Here is a 14078-nt window from a genome sequence, read left to right on the forward strand (position 1 = left end):
TGGTTGCATTCCTGGTCAGGGCATGTGCCTGGGTTGTAGGCTCAATCTCCAGTGTGGGGCATGCCCGAGGTAGCCGATGGATGTATCTCTCTTGCATCAATGTTTCTCTCTCTCCCTTCCTCTCTCTCTAAGAAATCAATAAAAACATATTTTTTTTTTTAAAAAAGTGACCTTATTATGTGGTCTAAGATGCTGAGGTCTGAGACAGCTCAATTACATATGGAAAGTCACAATTTTTAGGAGGATTCTTGACCCTTCCATGACAATATGGTTACAAGCTTGGAGGTATTCAAGCATGTGTTCCTGGATTCCGTTGTCCCTTTCTTGTGAGTATTCTTTTTATCTATCAAGGTAGAGTGTACCCTATATCTACTGAGGAGTCATTAATATTCCCTTCAGCTTCTTCTGAACTTGAGATATCTATATACGTATACCCATGGCTACACCTATACCTACACCTACACCTACACCTATACCTATACCATCTATATCATCTCTACTGATAACAGTATAAATAGAGTGTATTTACTTTTGGCACATGTTGTATAACATTTTGCATTATAAATAAGTTACCTTGTTGGACTGTGAGATCCTCAAAGGTAGGGTAACCATTAAGATTTTTTTTCTTTATTGATTTTAGGGAGAGAGGAAGTGAGAAGAAGAGAGAGATAGAAACATCGATGTGAGAGAGAACATCAGTTGGTCACATCCTGCATGCCCCCCACTGGGGGTTTGGCCCACAACCCGGGCATGTGCCCTGAATGGGAATTGAACCAGCAGCCTCTTGGTGCATGGGCTGATGCTCAACCACTGAACCACACCAGCTGGGCCCGTTAAGATTCTTTCTGCTGCAAGTGATACAAAGCCAGTTTCACTCTCATTAGAGAAAAAAATCTAGAGACTGAGCTACTTTCAGATGTGGCTTCACGTAGGGCTCAATTCTCTCTTTTCATAACTTAGCTTCACTTTCTGAGTCTTTGCTGCAGATGTATCCTCAGATTCTACTCCCATAATGAGTGAAAGCTTCATCCTCTCTCCCTGTAGGTCCGGCTCAGCTCCAAGGTGAGCTCTGAATGGCTATTCCCTGACACCATCTTTGTGGGTGGGAGGATGGGGTGCACCGAATGGCTGAGTTACATTGCTCATCCATCCCTGGTGCTGAGGGAATTCAGATCACCCCAGAGGCCATAGCTTAGGAATAGAAAAGGGGGTGATTTTCAGAAGGAAACTGGGATAGTGTTGCCAAAGAAACGGAGGTGGATAGTGAATGCCAAAAATGAACAAGTGTCCACTATGATTCATTTCTGTATTCCCAATACCTAGGACAGGATAGATGTTTAGTGCACATCTATTGAATTAAATAGAACCCTAAAATACCAGCTTCTGAATTACAGTTTGTAGGAAAGAATGAAATCCTTTGCAAGTTGGTTGAATAGGGAAGATGTAAGATATTAAACCCTCAGAGTATTTGGAATTTATATTAAAAAAGCCCATGTTCTGATTGTTATTTTTGACATTTCTTTTAAACCAGATACTCTGTAAGTCCAAACCAGTGGCTCCCAATCAATTCATTTTGTGGCATAGCTATTCTTTTATTTATTTATTTTTATATTTTACTTTTTAAATCCTGAGAATATGTTGAGAGAGAGAGAGATAGAGAGAGGAACATCGATTAGTTGCCTTCCGTAAGCGCCCCAAATGGGGATTGAACCTGAAGCCTAGGTATGTGCCCTCATCAGAAATTGACCCTGCAACCTGTTTGGTATATGGAACAATACTCCAACCAACTGAGCCATCCAGCCAGGGCATAGCTACTCTTTTATAATTCAGTGAAAGCTATAGATTGTTTTCTAAAAGAAAAATTTACATTATACAATTTACCTGAAATTTTGGGAGCTCCTGGACCCCTAAGAATCCTAAGTTAAGCAGCTTTGCTGTGAATAATTACGGGTGTTGGATTTTGTATGTGTCATGATTTCCCATTGTTTTCCAAATCTTTCCTCTTGGAACTACCCTGACTCAGGACTAGAGGGCATTGTGTACCCAGAAACCACACAGGGCACAGTGTGAGAGCTCCTCAGATTTTCATACAAAAAGGCTTGTTTACTGCTCAGTTAACAAATAAGTCCTCCCCTGCTCCCAGGAGGGGATGAAGCCAGCCCCCTGTGAAGAAAGGATGGGGAGAAGGGAGAGGAGCGGCCTAAATGTTTCCCTCATTTGTATGTTGATGAAATGTCGACAGTCTCCCCAGAGTTCAAGTGCCTGGTTCTGATTTCCTAGTCAGGATGGATGCTGGGGTGTTGGGATGCGAAGCATATTGGGAGCTTCTGAGGTTCAGGGTCCCAGCCTTGCCTCTGGCTTCCTGTGGGATCTCAGGGAGGTCCCTTCCCTCCACTGTGCTTCTGTGCTTTTATTTGCAAAACGAGGAGACTGGATTAACTGCTCTCAAACAATTACAGTGTGTGATGCCTCTCAGGTTCAGATGTGTCAGGAGTGGTGGAGAGACACGAGGGGAAAGCATGAAGCTGAGGAAGAATGTGGCTGGACTCGAAAATGAGCAGATCAGGCGACCCCGTGAGCACCGGGGTAAAACAAATCCAGAGAGTGAATCGGGAGAGTGGAAGGAGAAGTCCCCTCCACAATGGGAAGCGTTTGTGCATGAAGGCAGCCTGCGTATCTGAAAGCACAGCACTGCAGTAGGCAGCCTCCGAGATGCCCCCTGTCCCTCCCTCCTTGTTTAATCCTCTCCCCTTGAGCAGGATCCACCCAATGACTTCCTTCTAACCTGAAGAATAAGGAAAAAGTGCTGGGATGTCACTTTGAAGATTAGGTTACAACAAGAAGGGAAATTCCATCTTGGGCCCTCTCTTTCCCTCAAGCTCTCTGTTCTGAATAAGCCAGCTACCCTGTGAAGAGGCCCTGGTGGCAAAGAACTAAGGAAGACCTCTGGCCAGCAGTCAGTGAGCCACCGAGACCCTCAGTCCAACAGCTCACATGGAACTGAGTCTTGCTAACAACCACAGGAGTGAGCTTGGAAGTGTCTCTTCCCCCAGTTAAGCCATCAGGTGAGACTGCAGCCCTGGCTCACCGTTTGATTACAGATTCCGAGAGATCTAAAGGCAGAGGTGCCCATAGCGAACATTGGGACACACTCCCTTACAAGAATCAGAAGCACACTGAAGGTTGGGACACTGGAGCAATTTCCCAGGTAACCCAAGAAAAGCAGCTGATCAGTCCCCATGGGCCATCCTGGGATTTTGCTCAGCTCACGTGCCAAAGGCCAGGTGCCTACTCCAAGGTCTCACCCAGTTCCATGGATCCATATTCCATCCACACACTAGTCCTCCCAAATGTATGCATCCGCCCAGGAAGCCATGACTGGATCCTGACCTGTAGAAACTGAGATAATAAATGTTTGTTGTCTTAAGATCTAAGTTTTGAGATAATTTGCTACACATCAATTGATAACTAATGCAAGAATTAAAGAAGCGATTTTCCAACTTGTTCTTTTTCCTAGTAGTGTGGCTTCGGTAAGTCTTTTCACTTCTCTGAGCTTTGGTTTTGTCATCTGTAAATGGTTCTTACTTCATACGATTGTTGTGATGTCTAAATGAGATCATGCATAAAAAGTGCTTACATGGTGCTTGGGACGTGAGCAACAGATGACATCTGTCATCATCATTGTCATCCTGTATGGAATCCAACAGTAGAGGAGTGGAAGTTAGAAACTGTTTAAAATTCTTTTCTGTCCAAAGATCTTCCTGTCCTTCCAATAATGACATTACAATTATGTACACGTGACTGGTCAATCAGAGCCATGTACCCTCTGGCAACAATGATTGGTCTAAAGAGGAGGTGTTGACCCAAAAGGACCAATGAGAGTTCTTTCCTGAGATTTACATAGACTTGCTGGGAGAGGGAGACTGAGAGGCTCCTGAAAGGGGGCAGAATTTCTAGCGGCTCAAACTTTATAGAGAGAAATCCTCTAACCTATTCTTCAAAACAGAGGCCGTCAGTAATTTCTAGCTAAACTCTTTGATATTTATTTTATTTCCATTGGAGTTAAATTCCAGTGATTAAGAAAGCCTAAAAAAGCATCCCAAAAGAAACAAATACAACAGTAAGGGAACCCTACGAATGCCCTGTTCATAATCTATCTGCAAATACTCTCTCATGGTTTAATTGTCCCTTTTAGGTAAAACCTCCCACTGTTGCAACAGGAATTGGTTCTTTTTACTTCAGAGAGTGCTCAGGGCTGATTATCTCTGAGGAGTGAGACCTGAGGGCAGATCATACAGTGATCCCTTTTATCTATTCCTATCCTGGAAAGAGGAGGTGGGTAGGAGAGCCCAGGGATGGGTGAGTAGAAAAGCACTCATGTCTCCCAGATTTCCTGGGAGGCTCCTAGAAACCCTCCTTAGTGATCCTCCCCATTGCAGACACTGATGTTTTCCTCCTGGGTAGCTGATATGGGTGCTGGCGGATTGCCAGGAAACACACCAATTTATAGAATAATCCAACTGTAAATGCCTTCCTTGGAAATTAGAAAGGATTTATTTGTGTGCAGTTTTTTGCTTAAATGGGTAAAGCAGGAGTTAGATTTGGGACATGTTGAACTTGAGACATCCAGGAGAAAACTGGCTGGCTGTGTCGGTAGGTTGAGGGAGAGTCTGGCTGAGTGTGTACATTTGGGAGTGACCTGTGTGTGGAGGGCATAGGGAGCCCCAGCACTGGGTGAGATCATGGAGGAAAGAAAAATTCTGCTCCTCCCGACCTTGGAGTAGGCACCTCTCCTTTGGCAGGTGAGCTGAGCAGAATCCTAGGAAGGCCCATGGGATTGATCAGCTGCTTTTCTTAGATTACCTGGAAAAATTCTCCAGTCTCCCAACCTCCACTGTGCTTCTGGCTTTTGTAAGAGACTATGTCCCAAATCAGGAGCCACAGAGGAAAGAGATGAGGAAGGGTTGGTTCATCACTGCTTGGGATCAATAACTTTACGTGTCAACTTGCCTGGGCTAAGGGCTGCCCAAATAGCTGGTAGAACATTATTTCTGAGTGTGTCTGTAAGGGTGTTTCTGGAAGAAATTCGCATTTGACTCAGTAGACTGAGTATAAAAGATCTTTTTCACCAATATGGTTGGGTGTCATCTAATCTATTGAGGGCAAAAATGTGGAAGAGCAGACTGACTGATCTCAGAAGGGAAAGGGGGAGGGGGCGGGCAGGGATTAACCCAAGAATTTCTATACATATATGCATAATCCATGGACACAAACAACAGTGTGGTGAAGGTGGGGGTGGGGCAGGGACCAGGTGAAGGGGAGCAATGAGGGAAAATAGGGGACATCTGTAATACTCTCAACAATAAAGATTTTAAAAAAGGTGGAAGAAGAGTGAATTCTCTTCTCTGTTCTTGAGCTGGGATATCCCTCTTTTCCTGCCCTTGGACATGGGAGCTCCTGGTTCTCGTGCCTTTAGACTCCAGGACTTCCACTCTTGGCAAACCCCTGCCCTCAGGCTCTTAGGCCTTTGGCTTTAAACTGGGTATTATACCCACTGACTGCCCTGGTTCTCAGGCCTTGGGACTTGGACTAAATTGTACCACTGGCTTTCCTGGTTCCCAGGCAGGTGATATATTGCGGTATATCTCAGGCTCTAATTGTGTGAGCCAATTCCCATAACAAATTTTCTCTTACATCTCTCTCTCTCTCTAGATATCCTATTGGTTCTTTTTCTCTGGAGAACCCTGACTAACACAGATTCTGGTACTGAGACTGTTTCTAGAGAAACAGAATTTTAAGTACAAATTTTCTGAATTGGTTCTGGGGTTTCTAGAATTGGCCCTCTAGTCTGATTAGATTTAAGGACACTAAGAACTCTATTTCCAGTAGTAAAGAGAGCACCGAGAGTCCAGGGAGTTAATGTTTATAGAGATACACCAAATATCTGCACTGGAGAGTCCTAACCATTCACTGATAGAAAGAAAGCAGCCAGGTAACTCTGTATGTGATATTTTGGATATTTTAGAAAACTATAATGATGTTGGTTGGTTGCTCCCAATGTTGCTGGACAAATTGGTGAGAAAAAAGATGAGCTCAGGGATTCCAATTCCACATAAATGACCTAAGAGCTTCTAGCTGCCCTGAGGGAGAACCTTCTCTTCTGTAGCTGCAGGGTTGAAATTGCTGAAAATCAAAGGTAGTACCTCATCCCGGAACTGGCTGAATTACAACGTGCATGCTGAACTCCTAGCCTTGTCTACTGTTCCGGGGAAGGCACTGATTGGGAAAGAGTGGGATCCTCTTCGTGGGAATGGGGACATGCGGGGAGACCCTGATGAAGCTGGGGACACTGAGCCACTAAATTCTGATGAGTTTTCTTTGCTGGTGGAGGAGACCTCCACACCCACAGTAGTGTCAGCCTTTGCACCCCCATCTTAGGAGATTAACCCTATGTTGTCTGAGGAAATGGCAGTGGCCATGTGAGATGACGCTGATTTTCCTCAGACCCGCTCCTACCACCCCCTTTGCATGTAGACCTGTAAATACAGCCATGGCACAATAGGAGGTTTGTTACACTCCAGAAGGATGACTTGAGTTTTCTCATCTCTGCAAGCAGAAGTCTGGGGAACATGTGTAGGAATGGATATTCAGGGTGTGGGATGATGGGGGAAGGAAGATAATTGTTTGATGTACCCCCTGAAGCAGAGCTTCTGCATTTAATGCTGTGACTCAGAGAGATAGAAAGGGCTCTAATACTTTGGTTGGTTGGCTAAAATATGGATCAAAAAATGTCCCACCATGAACGAACTAGAAATGCCCCATCTCTTTGGACTCAGAGACTTAGAGAGATTGGAATGTTAGAGTGGACACATGACATTTAAGACCTACTCAACCACACTGGGAAGGCCCAGAAGACATACCATTTACTATTATTTTGAGAAAAATTTGAGAGGGGTGCACCAGCATCCTTGAAGAGCTTTGCCATTACTCTTCCCCTTAGGCAGAGGGAACCACAGCCACTGAATTGGGAAGCCCAGAGGCAGCGAGGGTCATTGGATCCTGAGGTGGCAGGGACAAAGTGGAGTCACCCAATTCAAGGCAAGAAGGCTGTGGTTACTGTAATGGACAGAAGAATCAAGGCAGAGTCAAATCTGAAGAGCCCAGCTCGCACAGACCTATGGCACTGGCTGGTTAGTCACAGGGTTCTATAAGTAAGACAGATGGAAAGACTACGAAATTCTTACCCGAGCTGTATAAACAAAAGTTTTTGGTCAAGTGAACAAAAGTCTAACTCAAATCATAAAAATAGAGTCATGGTCCCGCAATCAATTTCAAGCCCTGAGCCAGTTTACAGACCCAGAGCCCCTCAAATGAAGGGGAAGCTGGGTTGTCTTGAGGGATGACCCAACAGGCTACCACAAATCTGTAATGTAACCCTTTCTCACAGCCTTCCCCCAAGGGAACTTTAATCAGAATCACTGTGCACTGGGAGAAGAACACACTCAGACCTTTTGGGGACTACTGAGCACTAGCTCTGAAGTGACGTGGACTCCAGGTGACCCAAAATGTCCCTGTAGCTCTCCAGTTGGAGTAAGGGATTGTGGAGGTCAGGTGATCAATGGGGTTTTTAGCTCAGGTCTGTCTCACTGTGGGTTCAGTGGATCCCCTAACCCACCCTTGGTTATTCCCTCAGTTCCAGAAGGCAAAATTAGGACATAATTAGGATGGACATACTTAGCAGCTGGCAGAATCCCCATTTCGGTGTTCTGACCTGCGGGATAAGGACTATTATTGTGGGAAAGACCACCTGAGGTAAGTCACTTTGTCTCTTTGAGCTTCAGTTGTCCATCCAGGGTGGGGAACCCTTTTTATGCCAAGGGCCATTTGGATACTTATAACATCATTCTCAGGCCATACGAAATCACCAACTTAAAAATTAGCCTGCTATGTTTGGTCAGGATAATTTGATGAGGCATGTGATTCAGCTGTGATTTCTTGGGCCTTATGGACCCATAGACCCATTTCACTGTGATATTCACTCCCTATCGATTCCAGCAGGTTAAATCCCAGAAAGTGTGGTACGTGCTTGAGCTATGGCTGAGTCCTAAAATATTATGGCAAAACCCATCTGGCCCCAATGTTCAGTAATTCTACAGAGGCTTCTAGTGGCTCCATCTGCTTTCTCTCTGCATCCAGGAGGCAAGGGTGGCACTGAATCCTGCCATTTCTACTCATCAACTCATTATGGTAGATTATTAGGATGCATTTGCCACAAATGACTGAAAGAGGGGACTATGTTCAGACATTAATGGAATTTTGCATGCATATTCCAGTGGAATATTCTCTCAGGTAATATAATATAATGTTAAGGCTTCTAAGAGTTGGGGGGTGGGGTGTATGTTGAGAAAAAACGGATTCCCTAGGAGACCCTGCTTTTAACTCAGAAGGATAGCTCATGCAACGAGCATTTAATGAGCACCTACCATGTCCTGAGCACTATCTTGCTGATGCCAAACTTCTCAGGCAAAATCATCATCATTCTTAGTAGAAGCCTAAGTCCTCAGATCCAATACTGTCTCTTGGCTGTTGGGTGAATGTGGGGCAAATTTCTTCAACTCACCAACCCTGTCTGCAGATCTGTAAAGTGGGGATCATCGTATTGTCTCCCTCTTATGGTTATGATGTGGTCTAGGGAAGGCAGTGCTTCAAAGGTGGTCAGCACAGCTTCCAGTGCCTAGAAAGCTCTTCACAGCTGGTTGATACTATTACTTATTACCACATACCAGGCAGAATGTCCAAGGCTTTGCTTATGCTGCTGCATTGAGTTTACTGTGTCATCTCACAGCCATTTGAGAAAACGGTCTTTCTCAAGGTCATGCAATGCATGTTATTTGGCCACAAAAATTAATGGATGCCAAACTCAGGTAGGCTCTTGGGGCCACCTATAAATCCTTTTTATTGACTTTAATATAATGATCTCATTTCCTCTCGCAGTTAACATCCATGTGGTGGGTGCTGTTATCTCTGTTTTACAGATAAGGAAATGGGAGGCATTAAAAGGCCAAGTGGCCTCACCTTCATCTCTATCATTCTGCATCTTCTCAACAATGCTGTTGCAGGGGATATTTTCATTTTGCAGACCGAGAAGCTGAGGTGTGGCGAGATTAAGCAAATTGCATTAAGTTTCAAGGAGACTACAAAGTAGAGCTGGGATTCAAAGTATAGATCTGGTTCCCAAACCCATGATCTTCCCCCTGAACAATGTAGCAGACTGATTGAGAGTTCCAGTTCTAGAAACAGATGCCCTGTGGTCTAATCAATTAAAAATGACAATGACAAAAACTGGAGCGTTCTTGCTACCCCCGCCTCCACCTCCCATTTTCTATCAGCCTTCTCTGCTTTCTTTTTCTCCTAAGCACTATCACCTTCCTACAGGTTGCATATGGTGTTACTTACTTTGTTTATTTTCTTCATCTCCTCTACTAGGACATAAACTTTGTGAATGTAGGGATTTCACCCCCCCCTCCCCTCTGTTTTATCCATTGCTGTATCCCCACTCCTGGAATGTACTTGGCCCATGGTAGGATTATCAATAATAATGCAGTCTATGAATAATCTCAGCACCACCACTCCACCACTTAGGAGTGCCTACTTGCTTTGATAAATTACTTATTCTTTCTGCACTTCAATTTCCTCAGTAGCAATGCGGAGAAAATGGTAATACCCACCTCCCACAGTGGAGGTGAGGATTAAAGAGGTTAATGCATATAAAGGGCTTAAAACAGGGTCAGGAACACAGTAGGCACCCAATCATTGTTTATTATTGCATAATCCATTGCATGCTAGCACTTGAATGACACCCTCCCTTAATGACAGTCTACTGTGTCAATGTTTATTTTACACATTTTATCTAATTGACTCCTTTAAACTTACTTTGCAGATGAGGAAATGCAGGGATTAAAACGTGATGCCTTTGCCATCACATTCTTAGCATCCAGGGAAGGCATTTTCATCGTACTCAATGAAGTCTCCAGTTTCCTTTCTGTGGAAGCTAGCTACACTGCCTTGCTGGCATTTGAAGTTTCCATTCGTTAAACTCAAAAGCTTTTCAGAATCAATGTTGGTTTGCAAAATGCCAACTCAACAACCTCTGTTAATTAATGCCAGTCTTAATGTAAAGCCACAATAATAAGACCATTGTATCTTGAGGTCCTGGGTGACACAGTGCCCAGGACCATCTATTTATATCCAAAGTGTTTAAAATAGTTTCCCCGCTTAAAAAAAAAAAAAAAAATCAGTTTGTACTAAATGCTGTTGCAAAATCAGATTTATCACCCAGGGGATTAAGAAAAATGAAGGGCCAATTTAAGGACAGGATTTAATTTATTATTTATGTTCTAGCATGTAAATTATAGATTGTCATACATTTTTCATTCTTTGGGTGCCCACTACCTAATTCCAGAAAGAAAACACCCCATAAAAGCAGAAGCCTGCATTACAAAGAGCAAGTGTCTCCTCTCTGGGCACAGGAGCCATCTCCTCTGCCTTCTGACGGACGATAATCTGTCAAAATGAAAAATTAATGGCTGCTCCCTTAATTCATCATTGCCGGCCTCTGTTCTATTAATGCCTCCTGTCTTCTTCCTTCCCTCCTTCCTCTGTCTCCCACTGCCCCCTCCGCCTCCACCCACTCCCTCAGTGTGACTCCATTCACCAGCAGTGAATTGGAGGCAGAGAACTGGACTAGTGGTGGGAAGAGAATAAAGAATCAAATCCATTGACTGCTGGATCCACGGTGCATCTGTTAAAGTGGGAAAGGCATGGATCTACTTTACTTATTAAATACAGCAAGACCCCATGATGTAAATGCTGATATAGCATGTGGGTACCACCAAAGGCATCTTGGACACTTGACTCCCCTACAAGATCTGTTGTGGACATTGGGTGAGTAGTTAAGCTTTATGGCATTTCAGTAGCATCAGATTCATGGTTCAACTAATGAATCTTGGAAATTGGTAGGGAAACTTATAAGCCATTTGATCCAACCCTCCTGCTTTACAGATCAGAAGACACAGCTTTAGAGAGATGTGTTTTGCTAAAGGTCACACAACTACTGAGATTGGCAGTGCTGCAAATTATGGATGTCAAACTCAGCTGGGCTATCATGGCAACCTATTGATCCTTTCATTTGCTGTAAATCATCTCTCTTCTAATTCCCTTAAAGACTCTTCCAAATCCCATTTAGCTTTCCTGATTCTGTAGAAATCACACCTCATTGTAATAAACACTTATGCCATTGACCAAAAGTCTTTAGCTCTCCACTTGATACATAAATGCTAGGGTTGTATATCTTCACTCACCTTGCAGTTGGCTTACTCATGTGACTTGTTTTGGCCAATGAAATCTGAGCATCAACTTTAAGAACAGATATGGAATTTACCATATTTCCTTCTCACTGCAGTGGCAATTGTTTGGGTATGGTGGAGTTGAGACCTGTCAGCCTGAGTCCTCAAGTGACTACATGAAAAGACCCCTGATGACCCAATCACCATCAGTGAGTGAGAGAGAAGTTTGGTTGTGTTAAGCCACTGAGATACTGGGGTCATTCTCTCTCTCCCATCCCCTGCAGTTTAATTTAGCCTGTTCTGACTTTTAAAATTTATTGAAAAAATTGAAGTTACCATGCTCTTCCTTCCCCATTTTTCTTCAAATGTATTCAGATGCATTCGTCATTATCTCATCTCCTCCAGGTTGAATGTATGAGGTATCTTTTCTGTAAGACACACTATCTTCTAGATTTTGTCTCTCCTTTTTGTTTCTGCCTTGTCAATGTATCCTTTTGTTGGCTTCTCCCCACTTAAGCTTTCATCCAATCTCCTTTCCATTTCTCAAACAATATCTTTCATATTGTTGATTTTTTTTTTTTGGTGTTGTGTGGTGAGGGAGTTGGGAATGGATGTTGTGAAATAAGATCTCTTCCTGGTTTGAAAATCTCCCATACAATATCTTTGAAAGTGTTGTCTCCTCTTATTTTCTTTAATTTCTCACCTCTGTTGCCTTTCAATCCATGTAAGTAGGCTTCCCTCCCAGTGCTCCAGTAAAGCTCTTATGATGCTCAATGACATGTTCTTTGTGAGGTCGAGTTTATTTACCATGCTAGACCTTGTCAATGTATTCGATTCTGTTGATTTCATCTCTTTCTTTAAATGCCATGGCCCTTGGCTTTTCTGACATCTGGTTCTTGGATCTTTGCATGCCGCTCAGTCAGCTCCTTTCTGTCTCTTGGATATTATTTTCCTTCAGCCTCTATATGTCTTACTAGTGTTTCTCAGAGTTTTATCTTCTTCATGTGATTTTTCTTACTCCACATTTTATCTTTCTCCTGCTTGCAACTCTCTCTAACTCTTAGATCATACCTCCAATCTATATATCTTCTTAAAGACTTCCACATAACATAACCAACTACCTACTGGTCATCTCCAACTGATGTCTAGAGATCTGTCAACCTCAGTAAGTCCAAAACAGCATTTACCATCTTTCCCCCAAACTTGGCTTTCTTTCTCCTAGTTGGTGACATCATTATCTTACTAATCATCTGATCCAATCCTTCCTCCTTTCCAGAATCTCAACAAATAAATCACGTTACTTCTATTATATTCTCTTCTTTCCAGAGGATGAAGGAGAGAGCGGGGTCAAGGATGAACTCTAGTTTTCTGATGTATAAAGCTGTTTCTATTTCTTTTCTGAAAGAAAAGAAAAGAAAGAAAGGGAAGGGACCTACCTTGAAAAAGAAGGTGTTATGTATATTTTGCTGTTGGTCTCTGAGGCTGCAGACTGCTGTGAGTGACACTGGGAAAATTCCTTCACCTTCCAAGCCTCTTCCCATTGATAACTGAGAAAATGGGATCCAGAGACCTCTATGGGATTTTTTTGCTCTTGTGTCAGATATCAGAATGGATATCTCAATAGTGCTCAAACAGACTTCAACCCTCCAAATACTTCAAATTAAGATGCAGGTATGGCTTCTGGGTTTCAGGTGAAAGTAGTAGGTGGCATTTTTATGGGCTGGAGTGGATAATGGGATTCAGTAGGCCTAAGGCTCTTGGAGCATAACTTAGCTGCCCTCCCTAGAAGATAGGAGAGGGGTTAGAGAGCTGTGCTGGGACAGCTGAATGAGGGATTTACCAGCCTCAACAACCTAGTGGCTATGGGATAACCATGCAAAGTCACAGCCAGGACTTAATCAGAAGCCCCAGGGCAGCCAGCTATTTCTCCCTTTCCTAAACCGACCACACTGGCTGGTTGCAAATATCGGTCATTTTCAGGATTATGTTGGAAGGAATTTTTTATATTCTTTGATTATAACCCTTCAATCATACTGCATCAACCTACCAGTTTTAGGTCAGGCTGGCATTTAAGGCTCTTCATGATTTGCCCCCTGGCCTTGCCTTCTACCACTCCCCCTGGTTGTATCCAGTGTATTGGTGGTCTCCATATGGAAGAAATAGTTGGAGAGACCAGAAGAAGTGACAGAGAAGTGTTAAGGGAGATGGTGGGCTTTGATGTGAGTATAGCCTGAGTTACTCTTATCTTTAAATCCTGGCTCTCCTTTCCCTATCATATCTCTATGTCCTTTCCTGGCTTCAATCTTAGTTTAGAGGACCTCAGACAGTCAACCGAGAGACAGTATACTTGTTACTTGAAACTCAAGAATATGGGCTCTGAAGATACATGTATTCTGGATTTATATCCCGAATCCGCTACCTGCTAACTGTGTGACTTTGGAAAAGCTACTTTACCTCTGATGTGAGGTCCTCATCCCAGCTCTTGAGCTCAAGGTAAATTTCAGTCTCCATCAGCTACAGTATCAGTTGTTCTCCAGAACAAGTTTTCACCTCTTCATTTGAGCCTGCTCAACCTTGCAGGCAGCCTGGGTACCACTTCCCCCTCCCCAATTGTCCCTCTCATCTGTGACCTCCTTTCTGAATGTTGTACCAATAGCACTGCCTTTCTTTTATACTTTGAAAGACAGCATGGAGATATGGAAGTAGAGGAAGAGCATAGACTGTGGAATGTGA

The sequence above is a fragment of the Molossus molossus genome, unplaced genomic scaffold (genome assembly GCF_014108415.1).
Source record: "Molossus molossus isolate mMolMol1 unplaced genomic scaffold, mMolMol1.p scaffold_m16_p_3, whole genome shotgun sequence".
Lineage (NCBI taxonomy): Eukaryota > Metazoa > Chordata > Mammalia > Chiroptera > Molossidae > Molossus > Molossus molossus.